Source organism: Bubalus bubalis, chromosome 14, assembly GCF_019923935.1.
Source record: "Bubalus bubalis isolate 160015118507 breed Murrah chromosome 14, NDDB_SH_1, whole genome shotgun sequence".
NCBI classification, from domain to species: domain Eukaryota; kingdom Metazoa; phylum Chordata; class Mammalia; order Artiodactyla; family Bovidae; genus Bubalus; species Bubalus bubalis.
This window is the reverse complement of record NC_059170.1, coordinates 23,169,071-23,195,486: the sequence shown is the minus strand read 5'-3', so window position 1 is coordinate 23,195,486 and position 26,416 is coordinate 23,169,071. Positions and strand designations below refer to the sequence as shown.

Genomic DNA, 26,416 nt, shown 5'->3' with positions numbered 1-26,416 from the left:
GGTATGTTGGGGCTATGTAGGATTACTATCAGTGGGGTAGCTATCCATTCACTTGCTCATTTACCCATTCATTTATTCTGTTTTATCTATCCATTTATTCAATGACTCCACTCAGTTGGTAAAGGAGCCACCTGCAATGCAGGAGACCCTGGTTCGATTCCTGGGTTGGGAAGATCTGCTGGAGAAGGAATAGGCCACCCACTCCAGTATTCTTGGGTTTCCCTTGTGGCTCAGCTAGTAAAGAAGCCACCTACAATGCGGGAGACCTGGGTTGGGAAGATCCCCTGGAGAAGGTAACAGCTACCCATTTCAGTATTCTGGCCTGGAGAATTCCATGGATTGTATAGTCCATGGGGTCGCAAAGAGTCAGACACGACTGAGCGACTTTGACTTTCACATGTCTTGCTTTCCATGTTTCCCAAACTGCTGTGTGATGGACAACCTTCATGACTTGGCCACACCCACAGGGCATCTGTGTTTAATATCTTAATATATATGTTATGTACATAATGTCTTCAGTCAGCCTTGGGAGGCTGACTGAAATTTAAATATGTGTTTTAAAATCAACTTTATTGAGGTAAAATCTATACAGAATAAAATGCATCTATTTAGGTGCACAGTGCAACATATTTTAACAAATATACACACCCACGTAACCACTACCTCAGTCAAAACAGAACATTCCATTACCATCACAAGTTCCCTTGTAACATCAGGCCCCCAGCACCAGCCTGGTCCCAGACAATCACTTTATCAGAAAATGCCAACACCTCCATAGCTTCTCCAGGGCCACTTTGTACTCTCACCAGTAATATCCAAACAGAAAAAAAAAAAAAAAAAAAAAAAAATCAGAATCCCTTACCACAAATAAAAAGTAACTGACCAAAATGAGCAAAATGGAAACAAAACAATATTCTCAAATTCTAGCTGGATACCATTGTCTGTAGAAGTTCTGGGTCCAAGATCAGCTTTGTCCAGATGAGAGAGAGAGCAAAAGAGACTGGGAGAGCACACACGTGATCCATGGGTATTCAAAAGATGTTAAAAGCATCGTTGGAGACTTTCTCTTTGGCCTATTGGAAAATCTGGAAGATACTGAAAAAAGAATGACTTTTTCAGGGTGTATTTGTTTTTTTAATACCTTGTTATTCACCCACATCATCTTTGGTCCACTCCCACAATGACCCCACTGATACAGATTCCATATTCGGGAAACATGGCAGCTCCTTATCTCCCCTTTCATCCACCCACTCATTCATTTATTTACAAAACAAGTGTTAGCAGCCATACTGAGCCAGCTGCTGGGGCTAGGAGAGACACTGTCAGCCTTGAGGATAGCGTAGTGGCCAACACCTTGTGGACTGTGAGCAAATACCTGTTGCATGGATCATTGTGGGTTGAAAGACACAGTCACATTCTCCTTGATTCTCTAAGCTGTTGCTCCAACAATGTCTTCCTAGGGCAATCAAGGAAGGCTGCCCTGAGAAGGTGGCCCTTGAGCAGAAACCTGACCACCATCTTCCATTCATTTGACAGGTCAGGAAACGGGGACACAGACAGGTAACTTTCTCAAGGTCACATAGGAAGAAGAGAGGAAATGAGGGATGGGCAGAGCCTAGAACTCGGGGCCCCAGCCCACCGTTTATCCCAAGGGCTCAGCCAGGTCCCAGACTGGGAGACCAGAGAGCAGGGCTGGGGAGGGGGCCCCTAGGCCCTAAGTCTGGAATCCATTTGCTCTGGCCCAGTAGTGTTTTCCCAGGGAAGAGTAGGAGGCCCTGGCCCTACCCCTGCCCACCCCCCCACCATCTGCTCCCTGTTTATTTATTTATACTTAAGTCTCACCTCCCAACCCTGCCGGGGGCACAAAACATACTGGCATCCCTGCCGAGAGGGGAATGAGGGGGAGAGAGACGCTGTCAGCCCCATGGCCAGGGGGAGCCAAGGTCCGAGCCCCACTACTCTACCCTGCAGGGACCAGCCAGATGACTGGGTTCAGATCCCAGCTGTGGGGCCTCTGGGTTGTGTGAGTGCTCAGTGCCTCTGTCTCCTCATCTGTAAAATGGGGTTACTAATAGCAACCACTGGTTTCACCAGCACTTCATGGAGTTGCTAGTGAGATTCAGGAACGTACTTCAGATAGGGTCTGGCACAGACAGGCTCCCAAGTGTTTCTGTTGTACTGTGTGACCTTACACAGCACCCTACCCTCTCTGGCTCTTTCTCTTGTTTCTGCAACGGTGGCTACTTCAGGATCTAAGGGGTTCCAAGCCTAATGTCCTGAGATTTGCAAGCACTAAAACCCCGGTCCCCTCCCCAGGACCCACACCCCTGGCCCTGACCAAGATGGATAATTGATGCCAGCCCCCTGCCTCCAGTGGACTTTGCCCTCCAATATCCCCTAATCTGCAGGGGATGAGAGTGGGGCAAATCAACGCCTTCCCCAGCCCTGCACAAGGCGGGGAGGCCCTTCCTGAGATCTTACCTCAGCTGCCGGAATAATCACCCCCTGGAAGGCCAGTCTGGCTGCCATCCACAGAGGTGCTGCTGCACCGAATATCTGCAAATGCAAATCCCAGGAAACCGGGCCCAGCTGCTCATTAAAGACAATTAGCTCAGGGTCTGTCAGCTGGGAAGAAGCTTCAGGCGACTGGTCCCACGGGCTTTGTTCTGGGGCTGTGCTCCACGGACCCAGCCTCCTCCTCCCTGAGCTTCAGGGGGACGGTGGGCACCCACTTCTCCCCAGACTGATGCTCCCCTATGTCCCTGGCCTCCTGCCTGAGTCTTCATCGCCCTAGGCCCATTCTCCTCTCTGAGTCTACAGCACCCTCTCCTTCTGTCCCACCAGCCTCTTCTCTGTGCCCCAAGCCTCTCTCTGAGTCCCTGTCACCAAGAGCCCCTCTCACCAAGTCCCGGTGTATTTCACTGAATCCTTGTTCCTGTCTCTGCTCTCACATCTCCCTTGAAGACCCTTTTCTCTCACTAAGCCCCACTCCTCTTCCCCCATCCGTCTCTCTGAGCCCATTTCTACCCCCAGTCTGGCCTCCTGAGCCCCCCACCTCCTTGCACACTGCACACTACCAGGTACCCACTTGGGCCGCATGTGCCATCTACAGGGCTTCTGGACAGGGCGGTCACAGGTCAGCTAGACAGGCCCCTCCACTCTGGGGTCCACACTGTCATCTGGTAGCCACAGGGGGGCAGATTTCTGTGAAGAAGGGAGAACGGGCAGGGCTGAGGAGCCACCTCACCACGGAGTGAGTGCCCATCACCCGAGCCCAGAGACAGAGACCTGTTCACAGCTGTGACTGGGCTCCTCACAGTGCAAAGACACAGCGACCCCAGGGGACTTGAAGGCCAGGAGCCTTCTTGGGTCAGCAGGCCCAGCTCAGTTCTACATTCCTTCTGGGGAAGGAAGGCGAGTTGGAGAAGATGGGTGGGGGCTTCCATAACTAGAGAGGGATGAGCAGTGGGAGTTTTGAGAGGCTGATGGGAGGTCGTGGAGACAGTCACCAGCTTGCTTCACTGCCTACTGGACCATGTGAAGTATGTTCGCTCCTTCTTGTCCCAAGGAAATTGAAGCTCAGGAGGCGCTATTATCTTTCATAGAGGAGCCTGAGCTGTGATTGGACCAAGCCAGGCTCACTCCATATCCCACTTCACTACAGCCAAGCCTCCCAGGCCAGAAGGAGAGGAGAGGACTTGGGTGAGCCCTGTCCCTCTCCCTGTCTCTGCCAGACGGCCCTGCCTGGAGAGAAGAGGCTGGGGGAGCAGTAGACCCAAGGAGGGCAGGATGATGGGGGAGGGAGAGAGGAGGCAGGTGTCTGTGGGATCTTCTCTCCTCTCCTCCTCAGGCCTCTCCCCCACCAAGTGGGCCCCTGACCCCCCCAACCCCATTCTCATCTGGCCTCCATGTGCTCAGCCTGCACCTGAATACACACTCGCCAACGATCTGTCTTGGGCTGTCAGAGGATCAGTGGGGCTCCCAAGGCCCTGCCCAGCAGGGAGCTACAGGGAAGTCCCTAACGAGAGCTAAGAAAGAGAACAGGGGCCTGAGCCTGGCCCTGGTGTCTCATCTGGGGCAGCCCCTGGAAGGCCTGGTTCCCCAGTGGGGAGACCCAGCCACTCTTTCGTGCCTGGGACCCAGGTTGCTTTCCAAGTCTCCTTCTCCTTCTAACTTTGGGGACCTGTTCCTTCCCCACTCTGGGCCTTGGTTTCCTTATTTGTGAAAGGGAAGGGATTGTATCTCAGGTGGAAATAAGGTACTAAAATCAGCAGGAGATCTTTATGTGCAAATATATCTCCAAAACGTTAAGTGAAATAAAGCAAGATGCAGAGCAATGTGTGTATTCAGCTACATTCCGTGTGCATATAGCTGTCAAAGAGGGACATGTGTGTATTAGTCTGCCTAGTGTATAACCTGCTAGAACACTTCTTGAAGGACACAAAAAACAGCAAGAGTAGGGATGGCTCATGAAGGAGACCCAGTGGTGTCTGGAGATGGGGTGGGAGAGAGACTCGTCTTTACACTCCTTTGTCCTGTTGAATTCTTGGTCCATGTTTACGTATTCTGTAGTCGAATAGGAATTACATTTAATGCAAAAGATGTATGTGGGTAGGAAGTAGGAAGAGAAGCAGAATATCTTCATTGTCTTAATGTATCTCCCTATCGGGAAGATCCCCTGGAGATGGAAATGGCAACCCACTCTAATATTCTTGCCTGGAGAACCCTATGGACAGAGCGAGTCAGACACGACTGAAGTGACTTAGCACACACACACAGATAATGACAAAGAGAAAAAGAGTAACTTTACTGTGGGCAAACTGGCAGACCCCGCCTTAACCAAGTGATCAAAGTGGACATCAGTAGTAATCGGGCAAAGTGAAATTGTGTGCCCCCTCATACGTGATGTAAACAGCATCACTTCTGTGGGCTTCTTGCCTGAAGCACCTGATCTGAATCTATTCATAAGGAAAGATCAAAAAGATTCCAAATAAAGGGACAATTAGCCTATATAGATTCAAAAATGTCAAGGTCATAAAAGTCAAAGAAAAAGGAGCTGTTCCAGATTTTAAAAAAAAGAGTAAAGAGGCACAAAAACTAAATGGAACATATATCCTGGATTGGATGTTGGGTCAGGAAAAAAAGTTTTTTGTTTGTTTGCTTTAAAGAGCAAGAGTGGAATAATTGGCAACATTTCAATAGGTCTAAATGTAGATAATAGTTACCTACAATGTTAATTTCCTAATTTTTGCATCTGTTTTTTAGAAAATGTACATAAAACCATTTAGAGATAAAAGGGTGTCCTGTCTGCAGTTCATTCCCAGCAGTTTAGACAAAATATATGCAGAGACAGAAGGATAAAGCAAGGGTAGTAAAATGTTAACACTTGAGGAATCTGAATGAAGGGCATACAGGAATTCTTTGTACTATTTTTGCAAACTTTCTGTAAATCTGAAATTGTTTCAAAATAAAAAGTCAAGTGTAGACTTGAAGAACCAACATCTCATGGGTGTCCAGAGGCCGTGCTCAGTGCTTGGCGCACACAGTCAGATTTCATCCTCATAACAACCCCATGAGAAAGATGTAACTATTTCCTCTTTTGAGCAAATGAAGGCACCCAGGCACAGGGGGAAGCAATTTACCCAAGTTCACCCAGTTGGAAGAAGTGATGCCAGGGACTCTTCTTAAACAACATTCTAAAGATCTAGGAATGAAGGGCCTAGAAATCAGGATTCTAGGCTTTGAATTGTTTTCCCAGCACTGAGATTTTGCTGCTGTTGGAAAAGTAGCCTTGATATCATTACTCACGCTTTCAATCAGGCATTCATTGATTCATTTATCTGTCCAACAGCATGTATCAAGCACTTCCTCTCAACCAGCCCCTGAAGCTATAAAGGTGAAATGGGATGATCCCTGCCCTTGTGGAATGCCTACCACGTACCAGACTCTGGGTTTGGCATGAGGACTAGAAAAGATGAGCCACATCCAGCTTCTGCCCTTCAGAGGCTCACTGGCCATTGAGGGAGACCCGCAGGAAAGCCAACCAAACCAGAAAAGAGAGCTGCAAAGGGCTGTGGGAGCCCAAAGGAGTGGAAGGCAGGAAGAAATTTCACCCAGGAGAGAGGCTTTAGTGGGTTTGTCTGGTTGGTTGGTTGCACTGGGCATTTGTTGCTGCACACGGGCTTTTTCTCTAGTTGTAGCAAGAAGGGGCTCCTCTCTAGTTGCGGCTCACAGGCTCTCACTGCAGTGGCTCCTCTTGCTGCAGAGCACAGGCTCTCGGGCACACAGCCTTCAGCAGTTGCGGCTCACAGCCTCTAAGGCTCAGGCTCAGTATTTGTGGCACACCGGCAACCTAAGCCAGGGCAAGAGGGTGCCTGGCATGACTATGATTATACCTCAGGAGGCCAGCTAAAGACTTTTTCCCAGGGTGGGGAGGGGTGGGAGCACCAGTATAGGCAGGGAGGAGTGGGAGACACAGAACAATGGGTATAAGATAAACTACAAAGTTGTATTGTACAACATGGGGACATAGCCAATATTTTGTAATAACTGTAAATGGAGTGTAACTCTTAAAAATTGCATTATATTTTTTAAATTTTAATAAAATTTAAAATTTTTAATTAAAAAAGTAAAAATAAAATACTTTCCCCTTCTTCTTCCTCCTCTTTCTCCCCCACCACTACCTCTCCCTCTTCATTCCCCTTCCCCAAATTTGGTACCTTCTTCCCTTCTTAATTTTTCTCCTGACTTACTTATTTTTCCTATTTTCTGTTGCAAAGAGAGAGCACATTCCATAGGGGTCAGAATATTTGTCAGTTTTGCTCACTTATGGCTGTTTCCCCAGTGCTTGGCACACAGTAGGTCCTTGGTAAAGATTTGTTGAATGAATAAAAGGAAGGGTCGATGCCTGGAACCACATATAGTTTGAAAATAAATTGAAAAATGGAGAAAGAGATGGAAGACAGCTAGGCTGACAAGCTCAGAAGTCATGCAAAAGAATACCAGAATCCTAAGTTGCCAGGGACCCTTCAGGACTCATGTTCAGGAGCCTCCCTCCTAGTCCCTGGGGATGCTGCCCGCCAGGGAGCAGGTACCATCCACATCCAGGGCCCACCCCCCCCACTGCCCGCCAGCCCTGCTGCCAATTCTGGACCAGAATCCCCTGAGACTGAGACAGCTATGAGCTGCCTCATCCCAACTCCACAATTCACCCTGGGGCCCAGGTGTCCAGAGAGACAGAAAGAAAGAAAATGAAGTCGCTCAGTTGTGTCTGACTCTTTGCAACCCTATGGACTGTAGCCTACCACGCTCCTCTGTCCGTGGGATTTTCCAGTCAAGAGTACTGGAGTGGGTTGCCATTTCCTTCTCCAGAGGATCTTCCCAACCCAGGGATAGAACCTGAGTCTCCCGTATTGTAGGCAGATGCTTTACTGTCTGAGCTATCAGGGAAGTCAGATGCCCTTTTAATTTCACCATACTTCCCTCCTCTGACGTTCCTGGGAAAGTACAAGATACTGACTCATTAGAAAAGACCCTGATGCTGAGGAAGATTGAGGGCAGGAGGAGAAAGGGACTACAGAGGATGAGATGGTTGGATGGCATCATGGACTCAATGGACATGAATTTGAGCAAGCTCTGGGAGATGGTAAAGGACAAGGAAGCCTGGCATGTTGCAGTCCATGGGGTCGCAGAGTTGGAAACGACTGACCAACTGAACAGGAACTGATTTGGAAAGACCCTCCTGTCCTGTTGCTGGAGCTGGGCTGTAAGTCCAGACTCCAACTTCTGGGGTTTAGTGTCCAGACACCTGGAAGGAGATGCGGGGGAAGAGCTATGAGCTGCTGAAGCACAGCAGGACCCTGCTGAGGCTTGGATCTGGGCCAGGGAGCCAAATGGGGGGAGGCAGGATGTTTTAAAGCCATCAGGGCTGAGAGACAGGGGGCTGGGGAAATGACTGGGGACACCAGGATGCTCTTGGTGGCGGAGGCTTCAGAAGGGTGACTGTCAGCCTTCTGTTTACCTTCCTCTCCACCCTGCCCTTCTCCTTCTTCCTCCTCTGCCCCTACCCTTCTCTAAAGCTGGCAGGGTGAGTTAGTGGTTAGACAATCAGCTCTGGAGCTAGTCTCTTCTGGCCCAAATCTCAATCCCTCATTTGCTAGTCCCATGACAAGTTAGTTAGCCTCTCTTTGCCTCAGTTTTCCTCTGTAGCAAGGGGAGAGTAATAGTGTCTACTTCCAAGGGCTAATGAGTAGCTGAAATGAGAAAAATCCTGTGCCAGCTTAGAACATGCCTGTCACAGATAAATAGCACGGGCTCAGTAAATGGTAGCTATTCCCTTGCAAACCAAATCGCCCGTGGAGACCAAGCTAGGACATGAGGAAAGAATGGGGGCTCTGCGAAAGCTGAAGCTCACTCCTCTCTACCTTGCGGTGGCCACAGAGGCCACTCTCAAAAGCTGAATGAAAGTCGCCCCAAAAATGATCTAACGTTTTTACCATGCAGGTGGAGAAATTGAGGCCCGAAGTGAGGAAGCTATTCTCAGCCGTTTCTAATATAGCACGTTTTTGTTGATGATCTACTGTGCTTCAGGCCCTATGCTGGGTGTGTGGTGGGGGTGGGCAGAAAGGGGGGAAACTGGGAGGAAAGCCCTCCTCATGGAGCTACTCTCCAATTCAGGGAAAGGACCAAAGGACTGACAGCTGACCAAGCACACTAGATACTGGAAGGAAAAGTCAAGGGAGCACCAATAGAGACCAGCTTTGGGGAGCCCTAAAGAACCCAACAGCTGGGAGGGGTGATCAGCAAGGTGACATCACAGCTGGGATTTCAAACAAGAAGTTCCCACATGAAGGAAGAGTAGAGGGTAACTAGATGTTACCGAGACTGTTGTTTGTAATACCAAAACCCAGAAATGACCTGAATGTCCACCAACAAGGAGTTCTGGATAATACACTGTGGTTTATTAATACAACGGGATGCTGTACAGCAGCCACAAGGACCTGCAGCTGCCTGCCTCAACACAGATGCATCCCGAAAGCGTGCCTGGGGTGCTTAGTCATGTCTGACTCTTTTCAACCCCATGGACTCTGCCTGCCAGGCTCCTCTGTCCATGGGAAAAATCTAGCAAGAATACTGGCATGAGTTGCCATTTCCTACTCCAGGAGATCTTCCCGACCCATGGATCAAACTTGCGTCTTCTGTGTCTCCTGCATTGGCAGGCAGATTCTTTACCACTGCACCTCCTGGGAAGCCCCAAAACATGCCATGGAAGAGAAGAAGGCAAGTGAGACAGGATACATATCATAAATACAAATGTATGTTTTACATCATGGGCACGTCTATACACTTTTGAGAATGAAATACAGTCCTATACATTGTATAATGATTTATATCGACGCAGTAAAAGTTAAAACATTCCTGAGAATAATAAATACCAACAGAGGAGTTTCTTTTGGTTGGAGAGGGAGACTGTTGTTGGGAAAGGATATCAGGGGCCTTCTGTACTAGCAATCTATTCTGCATAACAAATAACCCCACAACATGATGTTTTAAAGCTACAATAGTCATTTATTATTTCATTTATCATTATTTCTTACAGCTTTTGCAGGTCAGGGGTGGTTTAGCTGGTGGCTTTGGTCCTCAAGAGTTGGCATTAGAAGGTCAAGTGGAGCCGAAGTCATCTGAAGACCTGACTGGGGCTGGAGAAGCTGCTGACAAAGTGGCTCGTGCACATGGCTGGCAGGTTGGTGCTGGTTGTTTGCTGGGCATGCAGGGGAGGGAGAGCAGAGGGACTCAGTTCCTCTCCATGTCACCTGAACCCCATCACAGCATGGGGACTGGACTCCAAAAGTGAGCACTGACAGACATCTGGGCTGAAGCTGTATCCTTTTTAGGACCTAGCCTTAAATATTATTTCCACCCCATTCTCTTCATCAGAAGAGAGTCACTAAGCCCCACCCAATACTCAAAGGTAAGGGAAACTAGGGCCCCCCTTTGAAGGAAGGTGTTTCAAAGGATTTGTGGACGTATTTTAAAACCACTACACTCTCTTAGGGCTTCCCTTGGTGGTTCAGTGGCTAAGACTCAGCGCTTTCACTGCTGGGGGCATGGGTTTGAACCCTGCTCAGGGAATTATAGGTTCTACACACCACGTGCAAAAAACCCAAAAAACAAAAAACCACTATACTCTTCAATTATGTTTGGTATTTTCTTCCTTCACCTGGGTGATAAGAGCGTGGAGCTTTGTTATATTAGCCTTTGTATTTCTTTGAGTGTTTAAAAACACAGCAGGAGATGGGGAGTAGAGAAGGGGAGCTGCGATGGGTGAGTGGTAAGGAAGGCAAGGCCGGCAACCGGTGAGCAGTGCCCCCAACCATGCAGAGTCTTGTTGGCCAAGGTCCTGTCACGGATACGGCAGAGTCAGAACCCTGAGCAGGTCAGGATGGGGTCTGCTTTCCCTCTGAGCCCCTGCACCAGGCAAGCCTGCCTGGAGAAGATGACTCCAGTGCGGGCGATGATTCTTTCTCTGAACACACCTCCTGGGTACCAGCTCTAAGTCTCCCGTTCACTTCTGTCCCCTGACACCTGGCTCTTTTCCCCAGAAACATCCACTAGTATTAGTTTTTGTGACATTCTTACACAGAGATCCCATTTGTTTGTAAACATAAACACAAATACATACATTTTTATTCCTCCCCCCCCCGCCCCCGCCCCCGCCAATGGAGGTGTATTATACACACCCTTCTAAATCACTTTTTCCCCTTGCCAGGGTACTTTAGCGATTCTTACAAATTTAACTAATACATAGCAAGCTTCTCCATTCTTTTTCATGATTTTGTTGTCATGTGAAGGTACTGTAATTTATTCAACCAACTCCTATTTATAGACATTTAGTTTGTTTACCTTTATTACTACATTTTAAGCTTCAAATGTAGAGACCTAAGTTAAACAAACAACAAAGAAAAACACTCCTCAGTTCATGGCTGATGGTCAGTGTTGACCCCTGCATGCCCCTCCTTTGTTTTATTTCTCTCCCTCTATTCCTTTTTATCCTATCTCCCCTTCCCACTTTTGGGACCTCCATAGACCCTTTCTGTTGGGTTCCATGTGTGTTCTTTGGGGTGTAAGTCTCCTTGTAGAACATAATGAACACAGTGTGCTTGTGTGTGTGTTGTTGCTTTCTGTGTTACTGTGTTTTCTGCATTTTTAATTTATTTGTGCTCCAGTACTGATTCCCTGTTTAATACTGATATAGTTTGTGACTTGACCTGTGACTTCTAATTGCTGACTAAGACTCCTTGGTTTGCATCCACCACATTCATTCTTCTCTCTTACTTTTCCAGTGATGAGCACTGGGTAGTCTCTAAGTCTACCACCATAACAGCACTGCTATGTCCTTGGATGGGCTGGCATGAGAATTTTGTTTGGACAAATAGGTGTATAATTACTGGTTCATTGGTTATATGTATTCTGGTTATCTTTTGTACGACAAAAATTTGCCCTCAACTGAGAGGTATAAAACAACACTTTGTTTTGTCTGTGATTTTGCAGGTCAAGAATTCACAAAGGGCTTGGCTAGGGAGCTCAGCTCTGAACATGTAGTGTCAGCTGAGACAGCTGGGGCTGAAGGTTCCCTTCCAAGATGGCATCTTCACTCGTGTCTGCAGCCTTGGTGTGCCTGGCTGTGCTCTCTCTCTCTTTCTTTTTCTCTGCTTCCCCACCCTTGGCATCTCACCCTAAAGGACACTTATCCATAGCTACCTGAACTTCCTTGCAGCATGGCAGTCTCACAGTGGTTGGATTTCTTTCTTGGCAGCTAATTTCTCCCCAAGCAATCATTCCAAGAATGATTGGAAGCTGCTAGTCTTTTAAGATCTGGGCCTAGAAACTGACACAGCATCCCTTCTGCCATAGTCGTTGGTCGAGACAGCCGTGCGCTGTCAACCCAGATTCAGAGAGCAGGTGCATAGACCTCACCTCTCTATGGGAACAGTGTCAGAGAAGTGGTGGCCATCTTTTACACATTCTGATATATATATTTAACACAACAGATTGTTCTCCAGATGGCAGCTCCAGCCCCCACTTCCCCAGCACTATCTCCACATCCCCACCCACACTTGGCTGAATCCAGCCTGTTCAGTTCTTCCTTTACATGCAGCTAACGTTCTTGCATATGGGTCATTTCCCCATAAGCAAGTGTGAATGTAGGAAAAAGTCCCAGAGGCAAATGTGCTAGTCAAAGGATATGTGCATTTGCAATTTTGACAGATATTGCCAATCCTTCAATCAACTCTGAGCTCTGTTTCTTCATAACAAATCCAGGGCACTTCTCACCACCTCTGCCTTCATCACCTGGGTACCAGTCACCCTCCTGGTGACCCTGGACTCCAGCTTCCATTCCAGCCCCCACAGTCCATTCTCCACATGCAGCCAGACGCATTCCCTTAAAACCTGAGTCAGATCCTGCCCCTCCTCTGCTCAGAAGCCTCTGCCGACCTCGCATATTACTCAGAGTAATACATTCTCTCGATTACTCTGACACCCTGTGTGTCCGCCCCGGTGATCTCTCTCACCTGGTGCCTTCCACGTTCTTCTCTGCCCCACCCGGCATGTTTGCACCCCTGGCTCCTGGCAGGAGTTTGAACTTTCCAGGCATGCTCCCATCCCAGGGCCTTTGCAGTCAATGTTCCCTCTACCCAAAATGCTCTCTCCCTGAAGGTCTCCATGGCTCCTCCCTACTCAATCTGTGCCTCAAACACCACCCCTCCCAGTCAAGCTCTTCTCTTTATCCTGTGTTGGTTTCTTCATAGCAGTTCTTCCTCCAACATGCAGTATGGGGAGTTGTATGTTCGCTTATTGTCTGTCTCCTCTCCAGATCACAAGCACGGGGCAGTGGCAGATCATCAGCTGTGCTCAGTACCTCGCATTGAGGAAGAGCTCTACAAACATATCTGGGATATTTGTGGAGTTCAACCATCCTCCACAGAGATTTGTGCCAATCCACTCACCACCAGCAATGTACAGACCTCAGGAACTGGAATCAACCCAAATGTATTCCCAGATACACATTGTTGTTGTTTAGTCGCTAAGTCGTGTCTGAATCTTTTGTGACCCCATGGACTGTAGCCCGCCAGTTTCCTCTGTCCATGAGATCTCCTAGGCAAGAGTACTGGAGTGGGTTGCTATTTCATTCTCCAGGGGATATTCCCAACCCAGGGATGGAATCTGTGTCTCCTGCATTGGCAGGAGGATTATTTACCACTAAGTCACCTGGGAAGCCCCCCAGATACATAGCCTTTAAGTTAAATCCTCCCTTGCTCAAGAACCTTCAAGGACTGCCCATTACCTTGCTTGGCACATCTCAAACTGGAACCCAAGACCTTTTAATACCAGTCCTAAGTGTTTCCCCAGCTCTCTGGAAAGAAGTGCATGGATGAGATTTTTCTCGGTGTTGAGTTTTTCCCTTATCCATTCTTCTAACATTATTGGCATAGACTCCCACTTAGCTGGAAAAATCCTGGAGATAAAAGGGGACAGCTCACAAACAATGAGTTCACTGGTTGTGGTTTCTAATGCTCTACTGAAGCTGATCCCATCTCAGCCCCAGTGAACATCACAACTGACGTCTTGGACCAAGTGTGCTCTCCTGGCTGAGCCTCAGTTTACCCATTGGTGGAGTGAACAGAACAGCACTGTTCCATATGGTCTGCTTGCTGCTTGCCAGGTGCAGGGCCAGGTACTGGGCACATTTTAACTCACTTGATCCTCATGGTCACTGTAAGAGGCACGTACGATAATTATTCTCCTTTCTCAGATGAGGAAACTGAGGCCTAAAGCAATTAAATAACATGTCTATACGTCCATAGCTGGGGAGTAGTGAGGCTTGGATATGAACCCCCCACACCCCATACCCAGGATGGACACAAGGTTGCATGACTGAAGTTGTGCTGTGACAAGTCCATGGTCCTCTCTGGGGTGTGAAACAAGGCTTCTGGACTCCCAGATGGCTTTTCAATAACATTCCAATCTCTATCATTATTAGAATAATTACCATCAATAACAGCTAACAACTATTACACGTCTCCTGAGTGCTAAGAATTTCCTCTGCATTTTGAATCTCTCAACAACCCTAGAAGTTAATGACTCACTTAACCCCATTTTACCGGTGAAGAAACTGAGCTCAGCAGTGGAGCTGGGATTTGGCCCCTGTGCCACTGCCCACCATGAGTCCTTGGAGCACCTCAGTTTAGCAGGGACTTTCACGCCTTCATCTCATTGGACGTCACAGTCGTGCCCTGAAGCCCATCCTCCTCCTCTCGTTCCCATTTTGCTGATAAGAATGTTGAGGGGCAGTGCCCTTGCTCGAGGCCATGCACAGCTCTTTCCAACCAATCTGCCTGCCTCACCTCCCCCAGCAGCATCCAGGATGTCACAGCTGGAAGGGACCCGATTTATAGCGCAGGAAGGAGCAAGTCAAGGCCTCTGGGGTGTGGGGCAGGGTTCTCAGGCAGTTGCCCAGAAATCCTGTTTACTGGCAGGACCGGAGACACACCAGACCAGGAAGGAGGGAGGCCCAGGAGACAGCCCATGTGTGCATCTTCAAAGCCTTGCCCATCCTCAGGACTCCCCAGAGGGGCAGCAAGCTGTCACTTCCATGGTACATCCCCCTGCCTGACCGCACTGACTCAGGCTGGCCTCTCCACCCCTGCGCTTTCCTGAGACCCGTCTGCCTCCCCACCCAGACAGCCCCCTATCTGGGCTTCGGCAACGCATTCATTCACTCAGCAAACCACTCTTAAGTGGCAGCTACTATTTTATGTAAGGGGGATAGATACATTCATGAATAAACAGTGATCCCTGCTCTGTAGTGTTAATATTCTGGGGTGGAGAAAATATGGTAAGTACAAAACACACTAAGTAAAATATATAGCATGTTTGCTATGTTTAGAGAGGATAACCAACAGGAACCTATTTTATAGCACATGGAACTCTGCTCAATGTTATGTGCCAGCCTGGATGGCATGGGGGGGTCAGTGGTGTTGGAGGAGAATGGATATGTGTTTATGTATGGCTGAGTCCCTTTGCTTTTCACCCGAAACTATCTTAACATTGTTAATCAGCTATACCCCAGTACAAATGTTTTGGTGTTAAAAAAATTAATTAATTAAATTAAATTAAAGAATATTATAGATGTAACATGTTTGGTAATTATAAGGACCATGGCAAAATAAAAAAGAGAGCAAGGCAAGTGGTTTGGGAGTGGTGAGGGAGGGTCATGGTGTTAAATAAGGCAGGCCTCACCAAGAAGGTTGGAGAAGACAATGGCACCCTACTCCAGTACTCTCGCCTGGAAAATCTCATGGACGGAGGAGCCTGGTAGGCTTCAGTCCATGGGGTCGTGAAGAGTCAGACACGATTGAGCAACTTCACTTTTACTTTTCACTTTCATGCACTGGAGAAGGAAATGGCAACCCACTCCAGTGTTCTTGCCTGGAGAATCCCAGGGACGACAAAGCCTGGTGGACTGCCATCTATGGGGTTGCACAGAGTCGGACATGACTGAAGTGACTTAGCAGCTTAGCAGCACCAAGAAGGTGACATCTGAACAGAGACCTGAACCAGGCAACACCTGGAGGAAGTGTTCCAGGTGTTCCAGGCAGTGGAGCACTGTCCACAGCATGTGCAAGGGTCCTGAGGTGGAGTGTCTTGTGTATAAGGCAAGAGGCCAGTGTGGCTGGAGAGGTGTCAGTGAGGGGAGAGGGTAGGAGTTCAGACAGAGGGGTGAGAGGGTAGGAGAGGGAACAGATCACCTGGGGCCAGTGGGTCATCGTATGCGTTCAACTTTTGCTCTGAGCGAGCTGGGAGCCAAGCAAGGGTTTTGAGCAAGGGTGAGGGGTGGGGTGAGAAGGGTCTCATCTGTGCTTTATAGGACTTGTCTGGCTGTTATGTCGAGGGCACATGGCAGAGGGGAAAGGAAGGAACCAGGATGCTCGTGAGACTGTTGCAGTAATCCTGGCAAGAAATGAAGGTGACTTGTCCAGATTGGTAGCACTATTCCAGTTATCACTGCTACAGAACAAACTCCCCCCAAACTGCTTAAAGCAACTACTATTTTGTGCTACTTATGAATTCAGAGCTGGTGTGTTGGGGATAGCTTGTCTCTGCGAAGTGGTATCTTGAGCCTCAACTGGGTAGACTCAGAGATCAATAGGAATTAACAACTGAGGGCTGGAATCATCTGGAGGTCCCAGGACTGGAATGACTTGAAGACCAGGACTGCCAGTAGGAATAAATACCTGCATGTGACCTCCCCATGTGGCCTGGGCTTCTTCACAGCATGGAGGTCTCAGAGCATTTGGACTTCTTACTCAACAGCTCAGGGTGTTCCAGTAAACAAGCTGAAGCTGCCTTGCCTTTCATGACCTAGCCTCCGCAGTCACATAGAGTCACTTCTGCCATGATCTATTGTTTAAAACAGTCACAAACCCACCCAGACTCAAGAAGAAAGGGCGTGGACCCGACCTCTCAATGGGGTCATGTGTTAAAACCACCACGAACACTTAGCATCTGCATGAAAATTGAAAGTTTCTTTTGTTGGCTGATGCAGAAGGCACAGGGGAGAGCCATATCAGAAGTGGTTTTGCTCACCCAGGGTTCATAGCCCTGTGACCAAAACAGTTACCTCTCGGGGTAGAGGCAGCCAGAGGAGCTCCAGTCCAGCTTGGCAAATCAGGGCAGGCTTCCTGGAGGATGCAATGGATGAGCTGAGTCTTAAAAAGTGAGAGGATCAACCAAGAGAAATGAGAGCGGGCATCCCAGGACAGGAAGAATTAGGGATGCTCACATTGAGAGGCAGGAGCGTGAATGTTTGAGAGATGGAGTCTGGGTTTGAGTTCCCAGTTGCCATTCCTAGTCAGTGACATTAGGCAGAACACCTTGCCTCTCTGAACCTCCGTTTATTGTAAAATAGATGTGATAATAATTGCGCTATCTTCAAGGGAGAAAATGCAGCAGGGAGCCTTCTAGATGGAAAAAAAAAACCAACCCTCAAACTGTCAGCTCTGACTGGGAAGCCACAGGTAAAGTGAGCGGCTTAGGCTGTCTGGGAATCAGAAGAGGAAATGGGCAGATTTGCCCAGTGCCACCCAGCGTCCAAGAGAAGGACACGGACCACACCCCCACTGACTTACCACAGGCTGACCTATGACCCCTCCCTGTCTGCTCTTACTCCTCACCTCCCCCCGACCCCACAAGTTCACTTGAGACAGGAGGTGTCACTTCTTCCCTGTATGTGCCCCATCCAAGAAATCTTGTGAGGCCTCCAAAGGGGATCACCTGATCTAGAGGTGAGGCCTTGAAGATGGGGTGTGACTGCTGGCCTGGTAAGGGCTCCCCTCTGCTCCCTTCTCTGCATCTCCATTCAGCAGGAATTTCTCAGTCCAGCACAGAGTTCCGGCGGATTTTATGGGCCAGCCGCAACAGACAAATGGAGAAGAAAAGCTTCCCTCTGGAGCTCTGCTTAGCTCTCAAAATGTGATTTCCGCTCTGCTGGAAGGAGCCTGGGCTGCTTTAACCCTCTGTGGGAGGGGACCACAGGGTCTGATTCACGATCTTCCTAGCTGACTGCCCTGCCTGCCCACCCCACTGGCTCCCTTCCTTCCTCAGCGGCTCTTACTCTGGCCCCCACCCTGCCCTGGGGCTCAGCTTCCCTCCTCCCTTTGCAGAACTGCCTCAAAGACCCCAGACCCCATTTAGGATCATCCGCAAAGCATCCACTTGCCATGAGCATACCACATGCTGGCATCTTGTAAACACAGGCTCATGAGAAGTCTGGAGTGAGGTGGTTGAGTACATGGGCATTGGATGTGAACAGAAATGGGTTTGAGATCTAGCTTTGCCTGTTCCAGTTTGCAAGATCTTGGACTAAGTCCCTTCACCTTGCTAGGTCAGAGTTTCCTCATCTGTAAAATGGGCTTCATGATAGGATCTGTCTCATAGGAGTGTTGTGAGGAATCAGTGAGATCAGATATGTAAAGTGTTTAGCATGTAGCCTTCAGTAAATGATAGTTGTTATTATGACTACCTCCTCCCCTCCACAAACCCGACAGGGTAGGTATCATCACCCACATTTGACCACATGACAAAATCAAGGCTCTTGGGACTCGTCTTCACATGCTCAATGCCTTACTTTCTACAATTATCAATCAGGACTGCAAACCCTGAGCTTGTTAAATAATACACTCGATCCTTATTACTTGGAGATTCTGTATTTGTGAATTGGCCTGCTCCCTAAAATTTATTTGTAACACCAGAATGAATACTTTCTAGTGGTTTCATGGTCATTCATGGATGTGTGCAGAGTGAAGAAAAATTTGAGTCACCAACACCCACCCACTTTTCCAGCTAAAGTGGATCATACTAACTCTGCCTTCTCGTCTCCACTCTCATGCTGTAAACAAGTGTCTTGCTTGCGGTCTATTTAGTGCCACTCTTTGCACATTTTCATGCTTTTTGTTGGTGATTTCTCTGTTTAAAATGATCTCAAGCATAGTACTGAAGTGCTGCCTGATGTCACCAAGCTCAAGAGGGCTGTGAGGTGTCTTACAGAGAAAACAATGTGTGTTAGATGAGCTTTGTTCAAGTGTGAGTTATAATGCTGTTGTCCATAATTTTAATGTGAATGAATCAACAGTATACATTAGCTAGTGCATGCGTACATGCTCAGTCATGTTCTATTCTTTGTGACCCCGTGGACTATAGCCTGCCAGGCTCCTCTGTCCATGGGATTTTCCAAGCAAGAATACTGGAGTGGGTTGCCATTTTCTTCTCCAGGGGATCTTCCCAATGCAGGGATCAAACCTGAGTCTCCTGTGTCTCCTGCATTGCAGGCAGATGCTTTACCACTTGAGCCATCAAGGGGAAGCATCATATATAATAGATAAAGCATCCTTATCTAATCTGCTGCTGCCGCTAAGTCACTTCAGTTGTGACCCCATAGACGGCAGCCCACTAGGCTCCCCCGTCCCTGGGATTCTCCAGGCAAGAACACTGGAATGGGTTGCCATTTCCTTCTCCAATGCATGAAAGTGAAAAGTGAAAGTGAAGTCAGTCGCTCAAGTCATGTCCAACCCTCAGCAACCCCATGGACTGCAGCCTACCAGGCTCCTCCATCCATGGGATTTTCCAGGCAGGAGTACTGGAGTGGGGTGCCATTGCCTTCTCCGTTATCTAATCTAAAGCACACCTAAAACAAGGCTATTTATTGATCAGTTGATGAAAATGTGACTAGAGTCTCACAGCAACTACCTCTATATTTTTCCCTAGGAATGACGTGTTCTGTATTTGCTAATTCAGTGTTGGTGGTGACTTTACAGACTATAATTACAGCAAATAATAAAAAAATCAATTAAATTTTCAGGGGGTTGGTACTTCCAGGTGTGAAGATAATACTTAGGAGGCATTGCAGTGAGCTGCAGTGACAATTAGCATTGCTATGGGACAAATTACCCTACAAGTTAGTGTCTTAAAATACCCATTTTCTTATGTTCACAGAGTCTATGGTTCAGGATTCATAATAATCGACACAGCAGGGAATGCTTGCCGCTGCTCCCTGATATCTGAGGCTTCAACTGGGAAGACCCAAAAGTAGGGGTGAGGGAAGAGGGAGGCTCAAGAGGGAAGGGATATACACATAGCTGTAACTGCTCTGCATTGTTATACTGCAGAAACCAACACAACGTTTAAAGCAATTATCCTCCAATTTAAAAAAAAAGTGAAAATGTTTCAACAGCTAGGGATGGAATCATACGAAGGCATTTTCATTCACCCATCTGTCCCCTGGGCTGGGAGGATGGGAAAAAGAGTATAACCGATTAGAAGCACCATCATGGGGCCTGGGCTTCCTCACAGCATGGCAGTCTCGGGGAATTTGAACCTGTTACATGGCAACTCTGAGCTCTAAGTAAAGTGGGCTCCAGTGAACATGGCAGAAGATGCATCACCTCTAAGACCCTGCTTCAGAAGTCACAGAGGGTCACTTCTGTCAAATTCAACTGGCCGGGACCTTCCCTGGTGATCCAATTGTTAAGAATCCACCTGCCAATGCAGGAGACACTGATTTGATCCCTGGTCCAGGAAGATCCCACATGCTGCAGGGCAACTAAGGCTGTGTGACAAACTACTGAGTCCTCTCGCCTAGAGCCTGTGCTCCACAGCGAGAGAAACCACCTTAATGAGAAGCTTGAGCATCACAACAAAGAACAGCCACCGCCCCACCTCTCCCACCACTCCCCCCGGCCGCAATTAATGCAACTAGAGAAAGCCTCAGAGAAGGCAATGGCAACCCACTCCAGTACTCTTGCCTGGAAAATCCCACAGACGGAGGAGCTTGGTAGGCTGCAGTCCATGGGGTCGCGAAGAGTCGGACACGACTGAGTGACTTCCCTTTCCCTTTTCACTTTTATGCATTGGAGAAGGAAATGGCAACCCACTCCAGTGTTCTTGCCTGGAGAATCCCAGGGACGGGGAGCCTGGTGGGCTGCCGTCTACGGGGTCTCACAGAGTGGGACATAACTAAAGCGACTTAGCAGCAGCACAGAGAAAGCCTGCATGCATCAACGAAGACCCAGCACAGCCAAAAATAAATAAATAATTTTTAAAATTCAACTAATCAAACAGCCACCAACCTGTCCAGACTCAAGGAGAGGGGACATAGCCCCTCGTTCTTGATAGAAAGAGTTGGGGGAAGGGTATGTTTTCAAACCACCACAGCCATTAACACCAACTTAATAAAATTAGAGACCCAGGTCCAAATCTTTGACTCTCCCCTTCTCCTAGTTGGGCAATTGTGGGCAAGTTCCTTAACCCCCTCTTAACCCCTCATTTCCCTTTCTGTTACATGATGGTAATTACAGGCCCCCACTTCTAGGATGGTGAGGATGAAATGAGACAGTGGATACGAGACTGTTACTCAGTGCCTGACACGCAGTGCAGCATAGATGGTGACAGGATGAACGTTATTCATGAGACCTGGGTGGACTGATAACAGCTTGTATTTGACTGCATGGAAGAAAAATCCCATAGAGTAGCTTCACCAAATAGGAGTTTTGTTTTGTCTTTTTTTTTTTTTTTTCTCCCCCAGGAGATTAGGAACTACTGTGCCCACTCAAGGAAATTATCCAGGACCCAGCTATTGTGGCTTTCCACTCTGCCATCCTCAGCATGTGACCTTTGTCCTCACCACAGCACGTTAGCTGCTACACCTCCAGGAACTGCATCTCCATTCCAAGCAGGAAGAAGTTGAAGGGGAAGGGACAAAAACTCCTTAGGAGACTCTGTCATTTCACTTAAGGAAGTAGGCCCTCCCTAGGAACTTCTGTCTTCATCTCATGGGCCAGAATGAGGCACATGGCCACCCCTCGCTGCAGTGAAACCTGAGAAGGGGATTATTAACAGGGAGCCCATTGCCACCCTAGACAACTGAGGTTCTGTTGCTAGGGAGGGCGTAGATATTGTGTAAGCAGATAGAGAAGTCTACATGCCAATCCAGGAGGAGACTCACAAATGTACCTGTTGTGCCAGCATCACCACTGACAGCTGAGGTTAGATGGAAATACAACTTCATCATGAGCGAGCGAGTGAGTGAGTGAAAGTCCCTCAGTCATGTCCAACTCCTTATGACCCCGTAGACTATGCAGTCCATGGAATTCTCCAGGGTAGAATACTGGAGTGGGTATCCTTTCCCTTCTCCAGGAGATCTTCCCAACACAGGGATAGAACCCAGGTCTCCCACATTGCTGGTGGATTCTTTACCAGCTGGGCCACAAGGGAAGCCCACAACTTCATCATGGGGCTCCCTTATTTGAGGTAACTGAGACACTGTAATCTGGATCCAGACCACCTCCCTCAGAAAGCCTTTCCAGTCTGCACAAGGTATCTGATGTCACTCTTCTCTGAAATCCTGTTGTCTGGTCTGGGCTACCAAACCTGGAGCTGGGGATAGATGATCTGTCTATGCCAGAGTTCTCAGGGGCCCACTCCCCGACTTGCACCCCTTCCACCATGCAGAGCACAAAGCGGAGTAGAGCAGTCCACAGGCACAGTCAGCAGCTGAGCTGGGAATGAGGTGTCTGCCCCTGACACTCAGCCTTGAGGATTTTTAACAGGACTCTAACTTTTCAAAGGACTCCTTCGATGGTGGTTTCATTTAGCAAGTTTTGAACTTCTGTATCATCTTAGTGACTGTGTCACCTGGCACTGGTATGAGTGCCAGCCTGAGCCAGGTGGGTATCTGGGAAGGCTAAATTACTTAGTACTTTCTTCAGCTTTATGGCCTCTAAACATGAGACTGATACTCCTTTGGAGAGATGGAGCTGAAGGCAAACAGCCATAGCAGGAGCTACCTCCTCTCTATTAGTGAGCAATTTCACCTTGGCCTCAAATTTGCATCCCCAACCCCACAAAATCAGAACACTGCAGTTAAAAGGACTTTTCTCCCTGGGGTGGAGTTTTGTGAGCATCTGATTTTAAAATACCCTAAAGTGGGTCTCTTCCCTCCTCATCCCGGTCACAAACAATTTATCAAAGAATTCCTGTCACTCCCTAGCTGTATGACCTTAGGCAAGTTACTTAAATCTCTCTGCTCCTTACTCTACTCATCTGTTAAATGGGAATATTAGTAGTACTTAGCTCATGGGGCTGTTCTGAGGATTAACTGAGAAGATGCCTACAAATGTTTATAAGAGTGCCTGGCAAATAGTAATCCCTCAATAATAGTATTCTTCCTATTTTCATTGCTCTTTCCCTGATCAAAGTGCCAGGAAACACATTTCCCCCCCCAACATTCTATACTTCTAATGATGTTTTGGTGTCCTGTAGAGAGTGGGGCTCTGAGAAAATGCCCAGAATCCCTTTCTTAACCCAACTCTGCCCGGTAACCAGCAGCCAGCTGCTCACTTCCCCTCACCCTTAGCTAATGTACTTTCAAGAAAGAATGGGATACCCACTCATACCAAGATAACTGTCATTGACAACAGCTGGAGAAACGTCCTCTGCAGTCTTTACTGAGTGTCTGTGTCAGGTGGGGTGGAGGGGTTTGCAGGGGGAGAGTCTGTGATCAAATAAGCCTAGAAAATGAAGACTGAAAAGAAGCCTATGGACGTTATTTGTGCAGGATTTCTCAGGGATTTTAATAGGCTAATATCTGCCACTCTCTAGAAAGAAGAGGCAAAATGCAGCTTCCCAGACTTTTTCTTATCATGAAACTCTGGGCATCTTCCAGAACAAGAGTTTCCAGGAATTCACTCTTAAAAATAATGGCCTGGAGGGACCTCAGAGGGACTGAGCTCGGAGGAACCACATGGGGTCAATGATGCCTTCTTATTAATAGAGCAACAAAACAAAATAAAACCTGGCATCTTTATGGAATGACAATTTAAATGTTTATTCGACAGATATTTCTGGATACATATTATGTGCAGGGTACTGCTCTAGGTCTTGATCTTGCTGTCTAAGAATTTCAATGGGATGATGCAAGTGGGAAAAATTGCTATCAGGCCAAATTCTGCTTCCACAACTTACTAGTTGTGTGACCTTGAGAAAACCTCTTTCAAGGATTAAATGATGATAACAGCTAACACTTATGCCAAGTGCCAGGACTGTTACAAATGCTACGAATTTTGAGTCATTTAATCCTTACAATAACCCTCTACAGGCAGGCTCTCTTAGAGCCCATGATTTACAGACAAGGAAACTGAGGCACAGCGAAATTTGGTAAATTTTTCAAGATCACAGGGATGGTAAGTGGCAGAGCTAAATACAGGCAGGCTCCCAAATCTCAGATTTAACCATGTGATACTGCATCATCTCCAGAGGTAACCTCTATGGCAGGCATCACTGGAGAGTTCCAGTATCTATTCTTCTTCTATAGGAAAAGAAACCCAGCAATGAAGACTACATTCCTTAGTCTCCTTTTCAGGAAAGTACCTTCAAAGGGCAAGGTCTGGCCAATGGGACATGAGCAGAAGTGAAGCTGTAACTCCCAGACAAGTGTCCTCAACAGATGAAGTGTTCCCTTCCTTCTTCTGATTCATTCTCCCTTTGCCTTCTTCACAGACAGAATGGCTCCAGCAGCCATACTGGTCCATGAGACGACCTAGGGAGTGGAAGTCACAGATGGTGGAGCAAAAAGATGAGCAGAGCCTGGGTCCTTGATACCATCTGCTTTAGTGAATTAATGTTACATAGCAAAATACCCTAAACTTAGGAGCTTACGACATCACTGATTATTTATTATCTTTATATTTCTTTGTTTGTTATTTTTCACAGTTCTTGTAGGTTGGGAATCCAGGATCCACATCAAGGGAGGTTCAGTCACATGGCTCCAAGTTGGTGCTGGCTGTAGGCTGGGGGCCTCAGTTCCTCTCTATATGTATCTCTCCACAGGACAACTTGAATGTCTCATGATTGGTGGTTGCCATCCCCACAGTTAGTGATTCAAGAGAACAAGGCAGAAACTAAGTACAGGCAGACCTTGCTTTATTGCACTTCATAAATAACGTATTTTTCATGAATTGAAGGTTTATGGCAACCCTTCCTCAAGCAAGTCTATTGGAGTCATTTTCCTAAAAGTCTTATTTCTAAACTAAGGTATGTTCTAGACATACTGCTATTGCACACTTAATAGACTACAATATAGTATAAACGTGACTTTAATCTGCATTGGGAAGTCAAAAAATTTGTGTGATTCACCTTTCTTTGCAATACTCATTTTATTGATGTGGTCTGGAATGGAATCCTCGGTATCTCAGGTCTGCCTATATCTTTATCACCTCGATTCAGAGACAACTTGCTGTCATTTCTACCATAAAAGTCAGATCTGATTCAATGGGGGGAGGTGTCTACACAAGGGGGTGTCGGGGAACAAGGATCACTGGAAGCTATATACACTATAGAATGTCAGACCAGCCCTACCTGCAAACACCTTGAATGCCAAAGAGAAATACACTTCTATTTTGCCTAACTGAAATTAAGATTGTGATTAATATATCTATGAGTTCTTGGCACACAGTAGGTCCTCACTGGGCTTCCCTGGTGGCACAGATGGTAAAGAATTCGCCTGCAGTGCAGGAGACCTGGGTTTGATCCCTGGGTTGGGACGGAGAAGGGAATGGCTATCCACTCCAGTATTCTTGCCTGGAGAATTCCATGGTCAGAAGAGGCTGGTGGGCTACAGTCCATGAGGTAACAAAAAGTTAGACACAACTGAGCAACTAAAAGTTTCACTTTCAATTTTCAGGTTCTCATTAAATGCTGCTGCTAAGTCACTTTAGTTATGTCCGACTCTGTGTGACCCCATAGACGGCAGCCCACCAGGCTCCTCTGTCCCTGGGATTCTCCAGGCAAGAATACTGGAGTGGGGTGCCATTGCCTTCTCCAAGTCACTATGTGAAGTGAAGTCGCTCAGTCGTGTCTGACTCTTTTCGACCCCATGGACGGTAGCCTACCAGGCTCTGGGTCCATGGAATTTTCCAGGCAAGAATACTGGAGTGGGCTGCCATTGCCTTCTCCTGCATTAAATGCTAACTACCATTAATCTTTTTTCCAAGTAGACTGAGTTGTGGGACTTTGTCCTTGTTTGTGTGTCCCCTTGTTTGCACACAAACACTTGTACCACCACCATCAAGGTCAAGGTTTGGTATAAAGTAGGTTTAGGAGGCTGTGTATTAGCCTTTTAACTTGTTCATTCATTCATACAATAAGCATTCACTATTACCCACAATGTCCGGGCTCTGGCCTAAGATTCTGGGGTAATTTCCCTGCCTGGAGAACTCATAGTCTAGTGGGAGAGGCAAGCACAGTGAGGCAGAAAACAACCCACTTCTCTGTCATCAGAGAAATTCAGATTAAGACAGCAAGTAGGATAATTCCAAGTGCCAGGGATGACATGGGGGAAAGTGGTCCCTTGTGCCCTGTTGGGCATGTGGACGGCAGCAGCCATCCTAGACTGCAGTCAGACAGCACTTAGGCTATGTGTAAACTCTCCACTTCCAGAATCCTCCCCCTAGGTGTACAAGCCAGAGAAACACGCACAGGAGTCCAGGAGAGCCATGCACCAAAGTTTGTCATAGCTTTGTTTGGGGAGGTGGGAAGTGGAGTTAGCCACAGTGCCCATTAGTCAGAGAGTGGAGAAAGGAGGCATGGCGGACACATGCACACCACAAATACTAAGCAGAAGGAAGAAGCAATAACTCCAGTTAGACTTCACGTGGAGCTTGGGGTCAAGCAAACAAAACAACCTAGAAACAGACCTATGAAAACTTCACATCTGTGTAAGTTTACTAACAGGAGGGCATGGCAACCCACTCCAGGATTCTTGCCTGGAGAAACCCATAGTCAGAAGAGCCTGGTGGGCTACAGT

At 47.6% G+C, this 26,416-nt stretch overlaps 1 long non-coding RNA gene across 1 annotated transcript; it reads right to left on the bottom strand.

The window, feature by feature from the left end:
• Positions 1–551: 551 nt before the first annotated feature.
• On the bottom strand, positions 552–1,503 carry LOC123329187. Its single transcript, XR_006544479.2, has 3 exons — positions 1,376–1,503; positions 936–1,095; positions 552–801 (listed from the first exon to the last, which is right to left on the bottom strand). It is a non-coding gene; the product is annotated as an uncharacterized LOC123329187 (long non-coding RNA).
• Positions 1,504–26,416: the final 24,913 nt, after the last annotated feature.